General features: G+C 39.3%; 1 protein-coding gene across 1 annotated transcript in view; it reads left to right on the top strand.

The window, feature by feature from the left end:
* The window catches only part of Rit2 (Ras like without CAAX 2), a 237,909-nt gene that overhangs the window by 195,159 nt on the left and 18,504 nt on the right, over window positions 1-24,246 (top strand). The window lies entirely within an intron of this gene.

The following is a 24,246-nucleotide window of genomic DNA, read 5'->3' as shown; positions in this document are numbered from 1 at the left end:
ACTTATCCACAAACCCAGCCCTACAGAAAGCACTAGAAGGAAAATTCCAACCTAAGGAAGTCAGATACAACCTCGAAAACACAGGCAATAGATAAAGCCACAGCAGTAGACCCCAACGAAGAAAAGTACACACACATCACCACCAAAAAATAACAGGAATGAACAATCACTGGACATTAATATCCCTCAATATCAATGGACTTAATTCACCTATAAAAAGACATAGGCTTACAGAATGGATACGAAAGCAGGACCCATCTTTCTGCTGCATACAAGAAACACATCTCAAATTCAAAGATAGACACTACCTAAAAATAAAAGGCTGGGAAAAGACTTTCCAATCAAACGGTCTTAAGAAACAAGCGGGTGTAGCCATCCTGATATCCAGCAAAATAGACTTCAAACTAAAATCAATCAAAAGAGATCAAGAAGGGCATTACATACTCATCACAGGAAAGATCCACCAAGATGAAGTCTCAATTCTGAACATTTATGCCCCAAACACAAGGGCACCCACATATGTAAAAGAAACATTATTAAAGCTTAAATCACATATAAAACCCCACACATTAATAGTGGGAGACCTCAACACCCCACTTTCACCACTGGACAGATCCCCCAAATCGAAACTTAACAGAGAAATAAAGGACTTAATTGATGTCATGACTCAAATGGACTTAATCGACATCTACAGAACATTCCATCCTAACAAAAAAGAATATACCTTCTTCTCAGCACCCCATGGAACCTTCTCTAAAATCGACCACATACTTGGTCACAAAGCAAATCTAAACAGATACAAAACAATTAGAATAACCTCCTGTGTTCTATCAGACCACCATGGTCTAAAGTTGGATTTCAACAACAACAAAAACTACAGAAAACCTACAATCTCATGGAAACTGAACAATACCCACCTGAATCACCAATGGGTTAAGGAAGAAATAAAGAAAGAAATTAAAGACTTCCTAGAGATCAACGAAAATGAAGACACCACATATCCAAACCTATGGGACACTATGAAAGCAGTACTAAGAGGGAAATTCATAGCACTAAACGCCCACATAAATAAGCTGGAGAAATCTCACACTAGTGACTTAACAGCACACCTGAAAGTTCTAGAACAGGAAGAAGCAAAGTCTCCCAGGAAAAATAGATGCCAGGAAATTATCAAAGTGAGAGCTGAAATCAATAAAATAGAAACAAAGAGAACAATACAAAAAATTAATGAAACAAAGAGTTGGTTCTTTGAGAAAATCAACAAGATAGACAAGCCCTTATCCAAACTAACCAAAAGACAGAGAGAGAGCATCCAAATCAACAAAATCAGAAATGAAAAGGGGGACATAACAACAGACATTGAGGAAATCCAGAGAATCATCAGGTCATACTTCAAAAACCTCTATTCCACAAAACTGGAAAACCTAAAAGAAATGGATAATTTTCTGGATAGGTACCACATACCTAAATTAAATCAAGACCAGATAAACTATTTAAATAGTCCAATAACCCCTAACGAAATAGAAACAGTCATTAAAAGTCTCCCAACCAAAAAAAGCCCAGGACCAGATGGTTTCAGTGCAGAATTCTACCAGATCTTCAAAGAAGAGTTAATACCAATACTCTCTAAATTGTTCCATACAATAGAAACAGAAGGAACATTACCAAACTCCTTCTATGAGGCTACAATTACCCTGATTCCCAAACCAAACAAGGATACAACAAAGAAAGAGAACTACAGACCGATCTCCCTCATGAACATTGATGCAAAAATACTCAATAAAATACTGGCAAACAGACTCCAAGACCACATCAAAACAATTATCCACCATGATCAAGTAGGATTCATTCCAGGGATGCAAGGATGGTTCAACATACGAAAGTCTGTCAATGTGATACACCATATAAACAAACTCAAAGAAAAAAACCACATGATCATCTCACTAGATGCTGAAAAGGCATTTGACAAAATCCAACACCCCTTCATGATAAAGGTCTCGGAGCGATCAGGAATACAGGGAACATACCTAAACATAATAAAGGCAATTTACAGCAAGCCAACAGCCAACATCAAATTAAATGGAGAGAAACTCAAAGCAATTCCACTAAAATCAGGAACGAGGCAAGGCTGTCCGCTCTCCCCATACTTATTCAATATAGTACTTGAAGTTCTAGCCAGAGCAATAAGACAACATAAGGAGATTAAGGGGATACAAATTGGAAAGGAAGAAGTCAAGCTTTCCCTATTTGCAGATGACATGATAGTATACTTGAGCAACCCCAAAGATTCCACCAAGGAACTGATACAGCTTATAAACACCTTCAGCAACATAGCAGGATACAAGATCAACTCCAAAAAATCAGTAGCCCTCCTATATACAATGGACAAAAAAGCGGAGAAGGAAATCAGAGATACATCACCCTTTACTATAGCCACAAATGACATAAAATACCTTGGGGTAATACTAACCAAGCAAGTGAAGGACCTATATGACAAGAACTTTAAGTCCCTGAAAAAAGAAATTGAAGAAGATGTCAGAAAATGGAAAGATCTCCCATGCTCATGGATAGGCAGAACTAACATAGTAAAAATGGCAATCTTACCAAAAGCAATCTACAGATTCAATGCAATCCCCATCAAAATACCAACACAATTCTTCACAGACCTGGAAAGAATAATACTCAACTTCATATGGAAAAACAAAAAACCCAGGATAGCCAAAAGAATCCTGTACAATAAAACAACCTCTGGAGGCATCACGATCCCTGACTTCAAGCTGTACTATAGAGCTACAGTAATAAAAACAGCTTGGTACTGGCATAAAAACTGACATGTGGACCAATGGAATCGAATTGAAGACCCTGATATTAATCCGCACACCTATGAACAAATAATTTTTGACAAAGAAGCCAAAAGTGCACAATGGAAAAAAGAAAGCATCTTCAACAAATGGTGCTGGCAAAACTGGATATCAACATGTAGAAGGCTGCAAATAGATCCATATCTATCACCGTGCACAAAACTTAAGTCGAAGTGGATCAAGGACCTCAACATAAATCCAGCTACTCTGAACCTGCTAGAAGAGAAAGTAGGAAGTAGTCTTGAACACATTGGCATAGGAGACCACTTTCTAAATAGAACACCAGTAGCACAGACACTGAGAGAAACAATCAATCAATGGGACCTCTTGAAACTGAGAAGCTTTTGTAGGGCAAAGGATACGGTCAACAAAGCAAAGCGACAGCCTACAGAATGGGAAAAGATCTTCACCAATCCCACATCTGACAGAGGACTGATATCCAGAATATATAAGGAACTCAAGAAATTAGACATCAAAATGCCCAACAGTCCAATTAAGAAATGGGCTATAGAACTAAACAGAGAATTCTCAACAGAGGAAACTCAAATGGCTGAAAGACATTTAAGGAATTGCTCAACATCCCTAATCATCAGGGAAATGCAAATCAAAACAACTCTGAGATACCACCTTACGCCTGTCAGAATGGCTAAGATCAAAAACACTGAAGACACCTTATGCTGGAGAGGATGTGGAGCTAGGGGAACTCTCCTCCACTGCTGGTGGGAATGCAAGCTTGTACAACCACTTTGGAAATCAATATGGCGATTTCTTAGAAAATTGGGAATCCATCTCCCCCAAGATCCAGCTATACCACTCTTGGGCATATACCCAAGGAATGCTCAACCACACCACAAGAGCACTTGTTCAGCTATGTTCATATCAGCGTTGTTTGTAATAGCCAGAACATGGAAACAACCTAGATGCCCTTCAACTGAAGAATGGATAAACAAAATGTGGTACATATACACAATGGAATACTACTCAGCAGAGAAAAACAATGACATCATGAGGTTTGCAGACAAATGGATGGATCTAGAAAAAATCATCCTGAGTGAGGTATCCCAGACTCAGAAAGACAAACATGGTATGTACTCACTCATAACAGGACGCTAGATGTGGAACAAGGATGACTGGACTGCTACTCACATCACCAGGCAGGCTACCTGGAAAACAGGACCCCAAGAAAGACACAGGGATCGCCCAACGACAGAGAAATGGAATGAGATCTACATGAACAGCCTGGACAGGAGTGGGGGTAGTGAAGGGCGAGGGTCAAGGGAAAGAGAGCTTGGGTGAGTGGGAGATCCCAGCTGGATCAAAAACAGAGAGGGAGAACAAGGAATAGGAGACCATGGTAAATGAAGACCACATGAGAATAGGAAGAAACAAAGTGCTAGAGAGGCCCACAGAAATCCACAAAGATACCCCCACAACAGACTGCTGGCAATGGTCGAGAGACAATCCGAACTGACCTACTCTGGTGATGGGATGGCCAAACACCCTAATTGTCGTGCTAGAAACCTCATCCAACTACTGATGGATCTGGAGGCAGAGATCCATGACTAGGCCCCAGGTGGATCTCTGGGAGTCCAATTAGCGAGAATGAGGAGGGTTTATATGAGAGAGAATTGTTGAGACCAAGGTCGGATAAAGCACAGAGACAAATAGCCAAACAAACGGAAACACATGAAATATGAACCAATGGCTGAGGGGTCACCAACTGGATCAGGCCCTCTGAGTGGGTGAGACAGCTGATTGGCCTGATCTGTTTGGGAGGCATCCAGGCAGTGGGACCGGGTCCTGTGCTCATTGCATGAGTTGGCTGTTTGAAACCTGGGGCCTATGCAGGGTCCCTTGGCTCAGCATGGGAGGAGGGGACTGGACCTACCTGGACTGAGTCCACCAGGTTGATCTCAGTCTGTGGGGAAGGCTTTGCCCTGGAGGAGATTGGAATGGGGGGCGGGCTGGGGGGAAGGTGAGGGGGGCGGGAGGGGGGAGAACAAGGGAATCTGTGGCTGATATGTAGAACTGAATTGTATTGCAAAATAAAAATTAAAAAAAAAAAAAAAGATAATTGCTAAAAAAAAAAAAAAAAAAAAAACAAATAAGGATGCCAAGTTAGATTGGTGGAGATGTGGGGTGGATCTAACCCTAAGACTAACCCTGAACAACAGACTCATTTAATAGAAGGAAAATGGTGATTATGATTAAAATACATTGTATGAAATCTTATGCTTTTCATAGCATTTCCATTGGTGACAGTGATAGACAAGTTATGTTGGGAAATCTGTGAATTCTCAGAATGAATCTTCTATCTACTGTTCTATTAATATCATACATTCACAGCAAAGTCCTATTCCAATGTCCAAGACATAAATGGTAGCATATAACCTTATAAGTAAAAGATCTATAATGCCCTTGATACACAATAATTTAGGGTATTATGATCAATAAGCTTGGGAATTACTGCTTAAAATGAGAATAAATCATATTGAACAAATTTAAAGTTTTTCATTAAGTATTCTAACAATAAGAAAGAGTTACAAAACAACTTAAAAATACATTTATCTGCTAAAGGTCAATAACTCGGTTGGGAGATGACATATTAACAGTTAGAGACAAGAGCAAATGAAAGTTAACAAATGACTTGGCACAAGATAAAGGACTTCGTCTTGGCTCCTGCAATGCTGAGTCATGGTAGAAATGCCCAGAGGAGAATCTCGAGTTTCTTTCATAGGCAGCATGCATCCTCTGTCTTCTTAGTGTTTCCTCTACCTTCTGTGGCCCACTGACCAGAGGAGCCTCTGAGGAAAGCATTCCAGTTCTCCTGGAAGCTCTCGGGCAATGTTGTCTCTTTACTTGAAATTTTCGTTTTTTTCCTTTGGAGCCTCTGGTTTTTCTGTCTATAAATGTTGTGACCCTTCTGATCTGATTTTTTCCTGAAATCTGCAATAGTGTAGTGTAACCATGGGAACCACAGACTTTCTGAACAGGGTAAGGATAAGGCAAGATGGAAAGAGGCAGGCGGAAGGCATTCAGAGTGACAAACTGAAATCTGAACAATAGGCTCATTTTACCAGAAGGGAAGAAAGGTGACAGGTTCTCAGGGGTGATGGGAAGTCATGGCCGTGGGAATAATGTGGAGCACGTAGGTGGGAATGAAAAGCATCTCATGACTGGAGCAAAGACTTCACATAAATGACTGGAGATTAATCCCACTGGTATAATAGGATGCGACAGGTTGATTGTCAGTCTGGAGACTTGTCTTTCTCTAATTGGAAAACTGCTCCAAAATGTTACATGTGAACTCGTGACAAGTGAAAAGTATGTGAATAAGCATACATTTAAATGTCAGTATTTATGCATGCTAGCATATTTGAATTAAGGAAGTAAGTCTCTATTAGAAACAAATATATTAAGAGGTTATAAAGATTTAAGGGCAGTGATGTGAAATCCCATAAATACATTTACATTAGGTTTATAACTGTATCACCTTTCTATTTAAAATATATTTTCTGGAGTAAATAATAGAATAGTTGGAAAGTAGATACCTAACTCCATAGTTCTGATTAGAAACTTGTTATTATTATTATAAAGGAGAAGGGCTTGAAACTGATGCAAAGTCTTTGTGTGCTGGAAAAACCACAATATATGAGCTAGTATCTGCCAGTTACCTCTCTACCTGAAACATCTCATAGCTAATACACTAATCAGTACAATGGGTGTTTTTGCCAGTTAGATTGCTAAGGCTGTTTCTCAGTATTGACCATTTTCTTCTCTATATTCATCTCGATTTTATTGCTTTTTAACTGTTTTTTCCCCCACAAATTGCTTTACATGAAACTTTTTCTGAAATTATTTACCATCATGTAGCCAAATAAAAAGAAGAACTTTAATTACTTCTACTAGTTAACTCTGTAAGGATTCTGAAAGTCTGGGGTTCCCACTGAAGCCTCATTGCATTGGTGAGGAAACTGGCCTCAGTATTCTCTGGTGATAGTGGCTTCCTTCTCTAATCCTAACATTTATGGAGAACGGGAACACATTGAGTGCACAGTAGGTTTGCCACGTGCTTCCTCATTTGTCTAATTCCCCTGTATTTTAAAACTGTAAATATGAGCCCGGTGGCAATGGAGGCAGAGGCAGGCAGATCTCTGTGAGTTCAAGGCCAGCCTGGTCTACAGAGTGAGATCCAGGACAGCCACCATAACTACACAGAGAAATTCTGTCTCAAAAAACCAACCAACCAACCAAAAAAAACAAAAAAACAAAACTGTAAGTATGAACAGTTCTCATAATTGAGATTATTGGTGATCAACAGGGATGATGGTATCACTGAGAGCCATCCTTCATGAAAAAAAATCACCTTAGTATTGAATGTCCACACTGTTCCTCAAATTTCAAACATTGTCTTTCTTTACACAGTACAATGATACACAGTACCCCTAGCTTAAGACAACTTCAGCTGTAGGTGACGTTTGGTGTTTATAAACTCAAAACTGGCTTAAAGATATGTGAGAGAAGCTTGAGATTTGAAGTAAAATAATCCATCAATGATGTCTTACAGAAATTAAAGAGTTTGGTATCCCACAAGCTCTGGAAATGGCTAAAATGACAATATACCCTTCCTAAGATAGTGTGGTAAACATGACTGTGAAGCGAGAAATATGAAAACCATAGAATACAGGGAAATAATGCTTCATCCAAATCAAAATATTGTATTTTAAAATGTAATTGGAATAAATGTATTATAACTAAATAAATGACTTATAATTTACATAGTACATTTGGGGGGGGTGGTCAGAAGTGATGGCTTAGTGTTTAACAGCACTGACTGTTGTTCCAAATGACCAGAGTTTGATTTCACCACCAACATGGTAGCTCACAACCATCAGTGCCTCCAGTTCCAGTGGCTCTGATTCCATCTTCTGACCTCCAGAGTCACCAGGCAAGCACATGGTGCACAGATATACATGTAGGCAAAACACTGATATATATAAAATACATGAATAAATTAAATTAAAGCCCTTTTGTGTATACCCATGTGGAACTTGGAAAACAACTCATATTGGACCAACCACAGTGTTCATCCAGTAACACTGTCAGGAAATGACAGAAAAGATTCAAATTCAAGTCTAAATTCAAGGCACACTCTATATGCTATAAAACATGGTAAAGTTTCATGTTACTCCTTAAGGAGAGCAGGGTAATTCAATGGCAATTCATGTTTACTAACATGTGTCAGAGAAACTTAATGACAGATATAAGACTGGGATTGAATGTTTAAGGGCAGATAGGACATTTATTGATAGAAAATTTTCTGTAATCAGACAGGACTTCACAAATGAAGCTATTCCATTCCTGAAATTTTCTGTTTTGGCAGACTAACAATAATTATAATATTTTTATTGCTAGAAGTGTTTTGTTATTTATTGTGAATTTATGGCCAGGTGCTATCCCTGTTAATTTCATATCAAATTGACATACTCTCAATTGAGCAAATTCCCCTGTAAGATTGGCCTGTATGTTACTATGTGCTGTGTTTCTTTATTGATGATTGATGTGGGAAAGCCCAGCTCACTTTAGATGATGCCACCCCTGAGCTGGTTAGACCTGGGTATTGTAAGAAAGCAGGTTGTACAAGCCATAAGAGAGCAAGCCAGTAAAAGGCACTCCTACATGGCCTTTGCATCAGCTCCTGCCTCCCGATTCCTGCCTTGTTTGAGTTCCTGCCCTGTCTTCTCCCGGTAAAGAGCTGTGATATGATACTGCAAGCTGAAATAAATACTTCCCTCTCCAAGTTGCTTTTGATCAGTGTTTTATGAAAAGAGCATAAACCCTAAATAAGACAAGTACCATGCAAAGCATTTTGGAAAACATCTCATTCAACTCACTACTCTAAGAACTGATATTAATCTCATATCATAAAATTGAGGACCTTGAAGGACAATGAGCACAGAAGAGTCTAAAACGAGGGAAAAACTTACTGTTTTAGAAAATCAGATGACGTTGTCATTTTAGGTCCTGACATATGTGAGATTTTCTTGATTCACTCAAGTTAATATGCCTCCTTGCCCCGTCTGTGATTGTCTTCCAGGGCCTGGGCTAACGAATGCGGTAGTTGTACACTCTCCACGGCTTTGCCTTCTATTATCTCTGGTTCAAACACGCCACATGGAAATTCCCTGAAATAAACGTTTCATAAGATTCGATCACACAGCATTCTGAGCAGAAAAGTGAGATATCAGACTGTCTTCCTGAGTTCTGCCCTGGAAATTAACCACTCCTTGGGTTGATGTTTATTCCCGTTGTGCGTTTAGCACTCGTTATTCATTCAGAAGCCATGCTGCTAGCTAGAACAAAGTGCTTGAGATCAAGTAACGCTTCGTAGTAGCCCCAAACTCTACCACAATACTTACAGCTTTTATTTCATCTCAGCATGTGTACCTTACATCATTTCATGTCATTATAAGAAGTAAAATAGCAGAAACAGAGAAAACATTCACAGAACTTATTTTGTCACAAGTATACATGTATAGGCAAAAATATAATTCATATGTATGTTTGGGGGGGACTATGTATGAGCTAATTGCCTAGAGTATTGGAACATTTATGGTTAAGTGGGAACTGCTGTGTACAAATAACTGAAAATAACCTACAAGAGAAAGGAGAATTAAGAAAATAACCCCCAATAGCAAAAGCAGCTTATATGTTATACATATTTTCAAGCATATTGCAATATTTATCAATTACACAGCTCAATTCTACCATCCATCCCTCTGGGTTCTCAAGCTTCAAAACTGTGGAGAATGTGGTAACAGATGTGTGGACCACAGACTTGACCTTCAGAAAAGCTGCCTTTGTGGCTCCCAGGGAGAGACCTCAGAGGCTGCTCTGGGCAGGTGGCCAAGCAGAATACACACAGGGTTACAGGTTCTGTCCAACATGCTTTTGGTTTACAGCAAGCACAAATTCCCATCTGCCTCCTTTGGTGTTATAAAGAAAAACACTGATAAAAAGATTATAGTTTCAACTCGGAAATACAGCAGAATTCTCAAATAAGTCAGAAAGAAACAATGTTAACATGAAAATTGGGAAATGGAATGAATAAACAAAAAAACTAGTTGAATTTATTGACCCATGCAACAAAATTAAGAAGTCCATAAATTTTATTTGAGAAGTCAGCTAGTTTCTATTTTTACAGTGGCCATTTGATGTTTTGATATTATTTATTTTCAGTTAATCTGATTTTTTTTAAATATTTAAAGTTATTTTCACATATATTTCAGTGAAATAAGTGGTAGAGAACAGTGAACAGAAGAGAACAGAGTTTTTAGTGGACATCAGTCACTTATGAAAAAAACAGCCTTGAGCAGGATGTTTGCAGTCACTGTGCCCCAGTTTCCCCACATATAAAGTAAGAATACTGATAGTGTAACCCAGAGTTTTAAGAATTGAGAGGCATAGCACGTGCACATCATTTAGAACTCTGAAACGACCTCAGCATAACAATTCAAACAACTTAAAAAAATTATCACATACTGGCTCCAAGGTCTATAGATAGTAAGTGACCTACTCAAGCTCCTGGGATGAACTCAGGCATGTGTACTACAGTGGTTCACAACTATTGCCCAGTCATCTTGTGCATAGACAATATCCAAATTTCACTCTCCCCTGATGGTCTTACTTCCTCTCTAATGCTTTGTACATTTTTATTTCCATTTACCAAATACATTGTGAACTCTATGGGATGAAAACTATTTTTACCACATTTTTTCACATATCAAGTTTTCAGTGGGCACTTGTTAAAAATAATCTTATTCAAGTTTATAGTAGTATGGGTCAAGACTTGTAAAAGAAGAGAGACTAAACTTATTATCTCAATATCATAAAAGATGGGGACACTTATGTATTTGTATTAGATACTGAAAAACAGGAAAATGCTTGAGAGAGACAGGCAGTGTTGTTGGAGCATGTATATATTATGATGGCTATTTTTGGTTGTCAACTTTATGAAATCTGGAATTAGCTAAAAACCCAAGCAGCTGGGCACACCTGTTAGTGATAATTCTTGATTGGCTCATTTGACATGGGAAGAATCACCCTAAATACCTATTATTGGAGGTAGAAAGATCCAGCTTAAATTTGGAAAAGTTTGGATGGTTTGAGATCTAAAGACCCACCCTAAATCTAGGCCACACCTTCTCCTGGCAGCCTATATAAAGGACATGGAAGAAATAAGCTTTTGCCTTTTGCCTACTTTTTCTTATTTCTCACTGGCAAATTCATATATCCAGCTGCCGAGGCACTCCTTCACTGGTATTAGAGCCTACTTCTTCAGGATTCCAATTATACAATGAAAACCAGCTAATACATCCAGCCTCATATATATATATTCTCTAAGTTCTATTCTCTAGAAAACTCCAATATACGTGTGTGTGTGCGTGTGTGTGTATATATATATACAATTGTTATTCACTTTGTTTTACCTGCATGTATGTTGTGAACCACATGATTACCTGGTACATGTGGAAGCCAAAGAAGGGGTATCATCTCCTGGGATTTAAGTTAAAGATATTGTGAGCTGTCATATGGGTGCTGGGATTCTAAACTGGTCCTCTGGAAGGAGAGTAATATTTTAAATACATAGCCATCTCTCTAGTCTGGTTATTCAATACTTAATTGAATGAAATTATATGTCTTTGCCTAGTTTGGATAGTAGAGTGATAATGGCATCATAGAATGAGTTTGGGAATACTACTCTTTTTCTCTTTCTTCTTTCTTTCTTTCTTTCTTTCTTTCTTTCTTTCTTTCTTTCTTTCTTTCTTTTCTTTTCTTTATCTCTCTCTCCTTCACCCTCCCTCTTCCTCCTCCTCCTCCTCCTCCTCCTCCTCCTCCTCTTCTTCTTCTTCTTCTTCTTCTTCTTCTTCTTCTTCTCTCTCTCTCTCTCTCTCTCTCTCTCTCTCTCTCTCTCTCTCTGCCTCTCTCTCTCTCTGTGTGTGTCTCTATCTTTCTCAGAGTAATTTAAGGATTCACTGTGTGTCCCTACGGCAGCCATGTCTGAGTCCATAGCCCTACAGCAGCTTGGGTCTGTGTTGATGTCCATGGCTCTTGTTACCACTGAAGGTCATGCTGATGCATGGGGTTTGGGCTTCCACCTGAGGCCATGTTGGTGTCTGAGGGCCATGCTGCCACAGGGGCCATACTTATCGGAGAGGCCTGTGCTGCTACTTGGGACTGTGGTGACACCCAGGCCAAGCTGCTGCTGAAGACCATGTCTGGATCCCTGGTCCTGCTGCAGCTAGGGTCTGTGTTGATAACTATGGCCTGTGTTACAATTGGGAGCAATATGAGCCATGCCTGTTGAAATCCGAGGAACAAGCTGAACTGTCCAGCCTTTCACTGGCTCTTGGAGACCAGGCTCTGCCCCTCACCAGTCACTGCAGCAAGAGAGCTGGCCCCACCACATATGGGAGAGTTGGCTCCTGATGACCTGGGTCCTGAGAGAGCTGCCACTCTCTCATGGGAGAGCTGGCCCCACACTTGGAAGAGCTGGTGCCACCACTCACCATGGAACAAAAGAGCTGGCCGGGATGGTATGGGCATAGGGGAGTTGACCTTGACCCTCAACTGAGAGGGGCATTCCCAGTGGAGGCATGGACTGACAAACTTGGGTACCACATCCAGGGTTTCGAGTTGGCCCACCCAAACATCTACCTCATCTATGGTCTGCTGGAGCAGGTGAAGGAACTGGTCCTGTAGAACCATAGCATCAGAATCTCAATGATGCAGGGCAGCAATAGAATATGTGAGATGTTTCAGTGAGGATCCAGTATTGATGTAGTATTGATCCAGTATTGAGTAGCAGAAGCCAGAGGCCTTAAACCAGACCAACAACTCATTGCAATGAACATTTGCAAGTAAAGCTGTTTGGACAAAAGGGTAGACTGCATGACACACCACAGCTCCCAATGTCACTAAGACAAATGAAGATGTGGGAAAGATAAAGGAGCAAAGTGGTTTTTTTTTAATTAATAATTTTTTTTTCTTTTCTTTTGGGGGTTGCTGCAAGGGTGAAAAGTGGATATGGAGAAATTGGGAAATGAGTGGGATTGGGGTACCTGATGTGAAATTCCCAAAGAAATGATAAAATTACATTTACAAAAAGGAAGAAAAAAAAAGAATTGGCTGTAGATCTTTACATGTCTAGTATAATTCTGCTTTGAATGCATCTGGCCTTTTACTTTATTTTAGCTGAAAAAGTTTTTAATACCACTTCGATCTCTTCATTTTCTATGTGTCTGTTTAGATTGTTTATTTCTTCTTGCTGTAAGTTTGATTATTTGGTTGACTCTAGAAAATCATCCATTTCTTTTAGATTTTCTATAATAGAGTACAGGTTTTTAAAAATATTTTTTATAATATTCTGAACTTATTTTGAGTATGTTGTAATGTTTCCCTGTTCATTTATGACTCACTGTGAATTTGGGTCTTCTCTTTCTTTCTTTCTTTGGTTAATTGGGCTGGTTGATTTTGTTTACCTTCTCAAAGAACTGGCTCTTACATTTGTTGATTCTTTGTATTGTTTTCTTTATTTCTATTCAATTCTGCTCTTATTTTTATTATTTCTTGTCATCAACTGGGTTTGGATTTGGATTTTTCTTGTTTTTCAGCTTTTTGAGTTGTATCATTAAGCCATTTATTGGTGCTCTTTCTGATTTTTTAGCATAGGTACTTAGGACAATAAATTTCCTTCACAATGCTGCTTTCAATGTATCCCAGAGGTTATGCTGTTATGTTTTTATTGCTATTTAGTTCTAGGAATTTCTTTATTTATTTGTTCATTCATTCATTATTTGTTCCTTCTTTGACCCATTCATCATTCAATAAAGATGGATGCATTTTAAATGGATGAGTCCCAAGTCCTGGAGATTAATAATTCTTAGTTGTAGAAGATTTGTTCAAGCCTATGGGAAGCCTGCCTGCCCCTTCCTGAATGGAGACAGAGGAGGGATGGAAGGGGAGGGGTGTAGATGGGAAGGGGGGTACTTGGAGGAGAGGAGGAGGGAGGGGAAACTGCAGTCGGTATATAAAATAAATGGAAAAAAATGTTATTTAAATAAGAAAAAAAAAAAACTTTGGAACCAAAACTTTAGTATACAAACAGTAGGGTTGGAAAGGCTTTCCAACCCACTCAACTGAAAACAAGATATTTTGTATGTAAAAAGAGTAAAGTCAAGAACCCAAGAGCTGAAAGAGTGATTCCAGAGAACCAAAACAACTTTCTGAGAAAAATGAGCCCAATCCTTGTAACACCTAAGAACTTGAATAAATTTCAGAATAACCATGAAAAAAAAAAGATTTACATCATCAAAGAACAGAGAAAGATGGATTCCCAATTTTCTAAGAAATCACCATATTGATTTCCAAAGTGGTTGTACAAGCTTGCATTCCCACCAGCAGTGGAGGAGAGTTCTCCTAGCTCCACATCCTCTCCAGCATAAGGTGTCTTCAATGTTTTTGATCTTAGCCATTCTGACAGGCGTAAGGTGGTATCTCAGAGTTGTTTTGATTTGCATTTCCCTGATGATTAGGGATGTTGAGCAATTCCTTAAATGTCTTTCAGCCATTTGAGTTTCCTCTGTTGAGAATTCTCTGTTTAGTTCTATAGCCCATTTCTTAATTGGACTGTTGGGCATTTTGATGTCTAATTTCTTGAGTTCCTTATATATTCTGGATATCAGTCCTCTGTCAGATGTGGGATTGGTGAATATCTTTTCCCATTCTGTAGGCTGTCGCTTTGCTTTGTTGACTGTATCCTTTGCCCTACAAAAGCTTCTCAGTTTCAAGAGGTCCCATTGATTGATTGTTTCTCTCAGTGTCTGTGCTACTGGTGTTCCAGCTATACCACTCTTGGGCATATACCCAAGGAATGCTCAACCACACCACAAGAGCACTTGTTCAGCTATGTTCATATCAGCATTGTTTGTAATAGCCAGAACATGGACACAACCTAGATGCCCTTAACTGAAGAATGGATAAACAAAATGTGGTACATATACACAATGGAATACTACTCAGCAGAGAAAAACAATGACATCATGAGGTTTGCAGACAAATGGATGGATCTAGAAAAAATCATCCTGAGTGAGGTATCCCAGACTCAGAAAGACAAACATGGTATGTACTCACTCATAACAGGATACTAGATATGGAACAAGGATGACTGGACTGCTACTTACATCACCAGGCAGGCTACCTGGAAAAGAGGACCCCAAGAAAGACACAGGGATCGCCCAATGACAGAGAAATGGAATGAGATCTACATGAACAGCCTGGACATGAGTGGGGGTAGTGAAGGGCGAGGGTCGAGGGAAAAGAGAGCTTGGGTGAGTGGGAGATCCCAGCTGGATCAACAACAGAGAGGGAGAACAAGGAATAGGAGACCATGGTAAATGAAGACCACATGAGAATAGGAAGAAACAAAGTGCTAGAGAGGCCCACAGAAATCCACAAAGATACCCCCACAACAGACTGCTGGCAATGGTCGAGAGACAGTCCGAACTGACCTACTCTGGTGATGGGATGGCCAAACACCCTAATTGTCGTACTAGAAACCTCATCCAACTACTGAGGGATCTGGATGCAGAGATCCATGACTAGGCCCCAGGTGGATCTCTGGGAGTCCAATTAGCGAGAATGAGGAGGGTTTATATGAGTGAGAATTGTTGAGACCAAGGTCGGATAAAGCACAGAGACAAATAGCCAAACAAACGGAAACACATGAAATATGAACCAATGGCTGAGGGGTCACCAACTGGATCAGGCCCTCTGAGTGGGTGAGACAGTTGATTGGCCTGATCTGTTTGGGAGGCATCCAGGCAGTGGCACCAGGTCCTGTGATCATTGCATGAGTCGGCTGTTTGAAACCTGGGGCCTATGCAGGGTCCCTTGGCTCGGCCTGGGAGGAGGGGACTGGACCTACCTGGACTGAGTCCACCAGGTTGATCTCAGTCTGTGGGGAAGGCTTTGCCCTGGAGGAGATTGGAATGGGGGGCGGGCTGGGGGGAAGGTGAGGGGGCGGGAGGGGGGAGAACAAGGGAATCTGTGGCTGATATGTAGAACTTAATTGTATTGCAAAATAAAAATTAAAAAAAAAAAAAGAACAGAGAAAGAACTTTGGTTTTTTAATGCAAACACTCTACCCAAAAGTGAGTCAGGAATGTATGGACAAGAAGAACCTTCTCTGAATTTTACCCAGTATAAGTGGCTATTAAGGCAGCCTTGGTGAGTGTGAAAACAAGGTGTCATACACTAAATTAATTTTGGAAATAAGAAAACTTCAGTCAAACTGTTTATTGTACAATGGGTGTTAGTTCAATTAAGATTGGGGAAAAAAGGAGGAGTTATGGAGGAAATAAAAAAGAGTTCATGGTAAAGCGATGAGTAAATGAGTTTAGTAAATCATAACCTATCTCCTGTCCAGAGTGAAATCAATTTTCAGCTCTGACTGGCAGGCAATCAAACGCATTTTAGTACCATATGTGCATGTTGTCTTTGCCTGTCATTTGTTAGAAGTGCTCAAGAGCACTAAGATGTCTACAAAATACCAAGAAAAAATACATAAACTAAGAAACGTATTATTGCTAATTCAAAACAAAACCGTCACTCCATAGGTTATAAGATATAGTTTATTCTCTTTTAAGAAAAATAGATATTTAAATTTGAGAAAAAATTTAAACATGCATAGAAATATTTTTCTTTTTGTCACTTTTTAAAATAATTTTGAGATTGTGTTCTAATTACAACATTTCTCCCTTCCCTTTCTTTCCTCCAAATTCTCCCATGTACCCCTTCCCATTCTCCTACAAATTCATAGCTTCATTTTTAACCAATTATTAATTCATGTATACATAAAATTATATATATACATATATTTCCAATATAACCTATTGAGTCCATAATAACATTACTTGTGTGCGTGCTTTCAGGGCTGACCATTTGACCATACCAGAATGTGCGCAACCAATTGGTATACTTTACCTGGGATGAGATACCTCTCCTGCTCCCAGCTTTACTCAGTTGCTTGTAGTTCTTTGTGTAGGGTTGAATACCAGTGGGTTTTCTTCAGGTAGTTTGGCATGTTCATTGGAGTCCTCCTTGTTCAGCTCGTGTCTAGGCTATTATGGTGATGAAATGTCTCGTGTTTCATGGGTGTAGCTTCTCGTGTTACTGGGAGACATGAAACTCCTTGATCCTTTGGCTCTTTCCATATCTGCAATGTTGCCTGAGCTTTAGGTGTGGGGGTGTTTTGTATATACAATCAGTGGGACAAGGCTCCACAATTCCTCCTTTTGATTCATTGTGGTTTCTATTTGTTACAATGAGAATTTTCTTGGATGAGAGGTGAAGATGAAGGCTACGCTTATCTGTGGGAATAAAACCAAGTGTTTATAGATTGTTACTAGGAATTGTGCTGGTTTAGTAGTTGTAGGTTCTCTTCCAATAACCATGATTTCACTAACAATGATCAGTTAGTGAGTTTTCCGATATGAGGCATGGTATCCCTCTTTTTGAATGGATCTTTAGCCCAATTAGAGAGAAGTTGGTTACCTTCAAGGTATGTGTGCCACTACTGTACTCTTAGGGTTATCTGGCCATGCTGTTCATTAATGTGGTTCATAGGCAGCATAGCTGTGTAGGTCTATTGGTTGCCTCCCAACTTTGGAAGCTTTCATGCTGCCTTCTTGTACTGTGAAAGCTGGTGCTTGTGGGGAGGTGGGGGAGGGAGCTATAGTTTTTTTTCTTTATCCAAATATGAATAATGGTGTCTTGGGAACACAGATTCACATTGCTCCAAATAAGATATTCTAAAGTAGAATCAATTTTATAAAGTTGTTAGTTATAGGACAAAATAGTCATGAATCAAGATATTTTTAAAATACATTGGTGGGAATTTCAGCTAGCCGGTTACAGAAAAGAGGGGGAATTTTCTGTTATATATTTCAGATGCTATTGTATGCCATCATTATCTTCTTGGTTAATATAAATAGGTCTATTAAACTAATATATCCCAAATGTTTTCATGTGACAGTGAAAAGGATGTTAGGTTAGGTAGAGATGAATAGTGAATAAATTCATGTGGCTAAAGATAGCTTAAAATAATTTCAGTCTAGTAAGGCAACATCCTAACTTTTCACAAGCACAAAGTTCTAATCAGTTAGCCTTGTGGATCTTTACCTAAATATGCCCCACCCCTGGACTTTGGTTCACACTAATTAGACTTAAATATTTGGAATGTTTTTATTTCAACAAACTTCAGTGTCTCAGACTTGGGGAAAGGGAGATAGAGAGTGGAGCTGATGGAAAGTGATGGAGTTGATGAGAATTTCTAGAGAAACATTGACCTTCTAGACTAGAATGACCATAAATAAATTTGATTGTAATTTCTCCTTCAAAGTGAATTTAAAATGAAGCGTTCATTAGCACTAAAATCTCATTTCTCTTCAGTGTAAGTTTAAGTTAAGGGTAATTTTACATGGAATTAAAAAAACCCTATTTACTTCTAGCTGTACAGGTATTCACAGGTAAGTAATCATTAGTGATTATACGAGTGGTCATAAAAAATTTCCAACATAGCTGATTAATGGAGGAGGAGGAGGAGATATGTTTGATAGTTTGTTTTCCAAGGATTAACTGAATGATTTCTTTTTGTAATAGGAAGTTGTCATCTGTGGATGCTGTATTTTTGGTAAAGTTGTTTTTCTTTAGTAGCATTATGGGGGAGGAAATGAGTATATAAATCTAATGTAGGGGGAATTTGTTCCACCCATGACCTTGGGCTATCTGGCCTGATAAAGGCAATGCTTCTTATCTGCCTCTATAACCACTTAAAAGGGAGGAGAAAGGGAGTCATGCTCTCTTGGGTGGTGAAGACCAGATCAGGTGGCATGAAGCAGAGTGTGATCAGTCCCCAACTTTCCAAGGACTCTGCAACTGAATTTACCTTAACCTGTATCAGTGAGTCTGTTTCCTCCCTAGAACCCCTTAATAAATTATATATTTATTTCATATATTGTATCTCATTTCAAGTGGGACCCAATGTGGGGCACCATTTGTAACCAGACGTATCTCTCCTGCCTGCCTGTTCCAGAATAATCAGTCAGAGGCTTGATATTAATTATAAACTGTTTGGCCTATGGGTCAGGCTTATTGCTACCTAGCTCTGACATCTTAAATTAACCCATTTCTATTAATCTATATATTGCCATGTGGCTGTGGCATTACCAGTCTGCTGACATTTGTTCCTTGGGCAGCTGGATGGCCTCTGTCCTGAATCCACCCTTCTTCTCCCTGTCTCTCTGCTTGGATTTCCCACCTGGATGTTATCCTGTCTTACCATAGGCCAAAGCAGCTTTATTTATTAACCAGTAGGAGCAACACATATTCACAGCATACAGAAAGACCATCCCACAGCAGTCTAATTCTGACTATGTAAGGGAGCTGTCTGATCCATAGATTTGCAGGGCTCAGTGATAGCATTTTAGAGGGTATGAGCTCTCTGTGTCTCCTTGCCTCTCCTATGTAGTCTCAGCAATTACCACCATAAGTTCAAGAGCATACAATGACAACATTCTGATGGCAGTAGCAGGCTAGGACAACTTGCAATAATGGTTTAGTAACAAGAGTAGACCAAACTAGAGTGAGACAGTGTTTTATTAGTATTTTTTGATGATCTTCTTATAAAAAACACTTTTGCACACATAAATTTTATTTGATAGTAGAGGTCTCATAGTTCATATGAACCAAAATAATTACATGTTAATAATCATGTATTAAAGGCTAAGCTGACATGATTCCTATATGATTTCACTCTTCAGAAATACAATTTATTTCTCATAGCGTATCCAATAACTGAAAGTATTCCAAATGACATGGAGTACTTAGTAGTGCTCACCCAGTAGACAGAACAGACCTGCAGCTAAATGAAAATTGGAAGTAAATTTGGTTAAAGAAGGGGATGTGTCAGTCTGTTGGTCTCTGTGGGACAGTTCTTGAATCCTGCTGCTGTCAGTCCTCAGTTCATCATCACCAAGGTCTAGAAATGAAACAGAGTGCATTCTTGACTTCGCTTGCATTACTCCCACGTAAGTTCTCTGTGTCTATCATTTATTCTAGGCATATACAAAAACCTCTGTTCCATTGCTTTTGGTCTGAACTATTTTCCTTTCAATATGATTTTCTCAGTGATTCAGAGACATCAGTTCAGCCTTAAGCTTTGTGATCGGTTTGTAAATATCAGGAGCACTAATTTTCAGTTTATTTATATGTGCATGAATATTTACCAAGAAAACACCAACATGTAGTCTTTGCTTCTTACAGAAGAAGGTTTAAAATAATTTTACTTTTCCTTAGATACATAGATGCTTAGGATAAAAAGGAACAGATTTTTACAGAATGCTTAAAAGCTATGGCTCTTGTTGACAGGCATATTTCCTCAAACTAGAAAAGGGCTTATCTGCATTTCATTCCTGACCTTTCCCAGGCTGTTGGCTCTCTATAGTCTCAGTACAGCTGGTGTATGAAAACAAAACCAGTAGAGCTTTTCAAAGATTATGGTGACCATTGTTTCTAATTGTCCCAATCCCCATCAGCTCCCAAGAGGATGAGATTGGTGCTTATGGGTCCAAGCTTCTTACTCATGGTCTTCTTACTAAGACAAGAGACAAACATTTGAGATGCTCAAAAAATTTAGGATCCCAGAAGCAGGAGCACTGAATGTTGTATTGAAAATGTAGTTAGAAGTGGCATTGCTCAGGAAATTAGTTAGGACCTCTGTCCCAAGATCTGTCAGAACAAGTCTAATAGGTATATGTTATTGTCACAAGAGCAGAAGCACAATGCAGATACTTCAAGAAATCTTGATCACATGTATGTATTAACAAACAGAAGCTATGATGATTGAGGGTTCTACAGAGGGGGATTCTCACATGGTTATTAAACATAGATTCATGTTTGGAATAGAGGGCAAATCTTGGGAGGAATATACATTCCAAATTCCAAGACTCTGCAATCAGGGATAATAAACAATTTTGTGTCTTCACAATAAGACTGACTGTTAGGCAGCATTGTATAAGAAGAACGAACAGTTACCATGTCATTTGGAGTACTTTCAGTTATTGGATACGCTATGAGAAAACAAGGGGTCCTATTGTCAACTTCCTGTGTGACCTATATTAAATCACTGAAGTATGAAAATACTAAATTCTGCAGGTGGATAGCATCAAGCTTATCATCACTATCTAATCTCACAACCAGTTTTTTTTTTTTCAAGTCAAGAAGCAGCTTTGATTTGCTTTTGACATCACCATTCAATGACCTGACTGTAGGTATTTTATATCTCTTTGGACAGATAATACATGTTATATCAATGCATCATACAGAGACTGAAAGCCATAAAAAAGGTTAAAAGCAAGCCATGTGTCAATCTTTTTTATCCTTGGTCCACTTCAAAGACCATGTAATTCTTTGTAGAGTCATATTTCTCATATTTGAGGTAGAAATTGTGTCTGGTAAATATTTAAGCATGTGCCACGTGTTGTTACTAGTTGCTGACAAGCTTAGGGTCTTTTCTTCACGAGTTTCTGCTGAGCTACCACCAAACTAGAGCGAAACTCCTGCAAAGGGAATACCTGTGTGTCCTCTTCTCATTCTGTCCCTTGCCTTGTAATCCAGTCTTTTCCTCCCTCCCTCCCTCCCTCCCTCTTTCGCTCCTTCCCTCTCTCCTTCCTTCCTTCTCTTGGAAAAAGGTGAATTACTGCTGTTGGTGTTCAACAACAGGCAGGCCCTTGCAGGAAGGATTCTTAACCAGTTCTACCCATGAAGGAAGCTCTGGTTCTAGCCCACTATGACCTCTTCGATTGCTCCAGGTGCTCATGAGTTTCTGAAAGTTTATCTTGGGTGTTAATAGTGATCTGGCCTCTGTGTGTTAAGAGAGAGTGTAGTTAGTGTCTAGGTGGCCCCCAAACTCCTGGTGATAGAGATCCCTTGAGGATGCTCCACTTTCTCTTCTTATTCATAAATTACCGCTGGTTTCCTTGGTCCTTTGAAGTGGACTCTAGAGAGCCAGACGGTAAGTTCACTTTTTCTCTATACCTGGCCCATCCCACAAGCAATCCTAGAAATTTTGATTCTTACTACCCCCCCCATTTTATCCTACTTTCATCATCCCATTTCCAAACATTTTTGTTTCAGATGACACTTAGCCAGCCTTAAATTTGAAATACGATGCAAAAATGTTAAGGTCTAGTTCCAAAAACAGAGCTCCTGCTGAGACTGACCATTTGTAATTGATAGTTTCTGCTTCTAGCCCCCCTCTCTCGTGTGTGTGTGTGTGTGTGTGTGTGTGTGTGTGTGTGTGTGTGTGTGTACATGTGAGAGACATATACATGTCTTTGTGTTCAGATGTCTGTGTTTGTAGGTGCATAAGTGAGAGTGAGAATGAGAGTATGTATATGCCTGAGTATGGTGTATGTGTGGTGTGTGTACAATTGTGTGTTAGTGGGTACCTACGCCTGCATTTGTACACATGCGAATGCTAGAGAAAGGCATTGGGTGCCCTCTCTATTACTCTTCAACATCCTCCTTTAAGATTGGGTCTTTTGATGAACCTGGAGCTAGGCTTGTAAATGTGACTGAGAACCCCTGAGATCCTTGTGTGTCCATCCTTTACACCTCACAGGTTAGGGGTACAGGCCATGTGACTATTTTTACCCAACGAGTGTTCCTAACCTGATATCTCATGCCTGGATATCAGCTGGTCTTGTCCATTGAGCCTTCTCTCCAGCCTCCCAGCTGTAGACTCTTTCCTTAGTGTGTTCCACAATAGTAAAAACCCCAGAGAATGAGAAAGGCATCCTAGGTGGTGTTTAACCATGATGTTCTATTGCTGAAACTTAGAGCAGTACTACTCAGAACTCTTTCACTGTTATAGAACCTCATGCTTTTTTTTTTTTTTTTTTTTTTTTTGGTTTTTTTGAGACAGGGTTTCTCTGTGTAGCTTTGCGCCTTTCCTGGGACTCACTTGGTAGTCCAGGCTGGCCTCGAACTCACAGAGATCCGCCTGGCTCTGCCTCCAGAGTGCTGGGATTAAAGGCGTGTGCCACCACCACCCGGCGAACCTCATGCTTTTAAAGAAACACGGAAGTAATAGAAAATAAAGCATTGATGCCAATAACAGGAGACTCGCATCTTGTTTCCTTTATCCTTGACTAGCTTTAGAGCCTCTAACCACAGAATCAGAGTATTTCTTTCTCTATTTTCCTCACATTTCTGTTGACTTTTTTTCTGAGTTGTATCCTTTCTACAAACATTTCCTTCCAACAGCATGACTATTTCCAAGGAGGAGGCATCTCAGCCTCTTTTGTTCATATGTAGATCATCAATATTCGGAAAAATAAAATCTGCCAATAGTCGGAGTTGGTACTTATAAAGCCTGGAGTCAGAGATAGTATCAATCCTACAAAATCTATCGAGCTTTTAAATATAAAAGGTTATCTGTTCCAATGGAAAATAAGGACAATCACTTCAAAAACAGAGAAAGTCTTCTATATAAGCAAAAATAAAAAAAAATAGATGTGTATCATTGAAATATCCCAACACTTCCCATTTTCAACTTTCAAAAGATGTTTATTCATTAAAACGGAAGCTTGGGAATTTCTGATTTAGGTAACTACAGATTTATCAATTGGGCTACAGTAATGATAACACCCCGCCAGCTTTAAACTTTACTGCCCCACAATCCCTTCATCTCTCTTGGTCCTTAATTAAAGTGGTCTTCAGAAGCAGTTAGATGTTTTCTTCCCTCTGGTAACTAATTAGGCTGGCCTGCACCAAGCCTTCTGTCCAGAATGCTTATCTGAAGAGACCCAAAGAGCTATCATTTTACCTGTTCCAGGTTGAGGTATCCATGGAAACCCTGAACTCCTAATGTCTGGTATTTGGCAGGCTCTTGTACTCACAGGGCAATTTATTGCTAGGCTGCCTTGAAACCAGCTCTTGAACCTGCGATCTAGATTCAGATAATTTTGTTAATAATAACCTCACACCTAATTGCATCTTGGCTGACCCCAGTATCATTCTGAAATACTCATTTTAAAGATAAACGTACAATCTAAGCTAAATAAGCTAGTGAGAGCAAAGAGCAGAAATCTTGTATAAGGATAAGCTTATATCCTTATATAAGGGGAAACTTATTCTGTAGGGGAACAGAATAATTACTACTTTGTCCTCATGAGGTTATATATGTGTGTATGTATATATAATTACCGTGTCATAAACATATTATTGCTATACATAACATAACACATGTATATGTCTAGATGGA

This window comes from Peromyscus eremicus, chromosome 19 (genome assembly GCF_949786415.1).
Source record: "Peromyscus eremicus chromosome 19, PerEre_H2_v1, whole genome shotgun sequence".
NCBI classification, from domain to species: domain Eukaryota; kingdom Metazoa; phylum Chordata; class Mammalia; order Rodentia; family Cricetidae; genus Peromyscus; species Peromyscus eremicus.
Note: the sequence above shows the minus strand (reverse complement) of the source record. Positions and strands in the feature narration are given on the sequence as shown.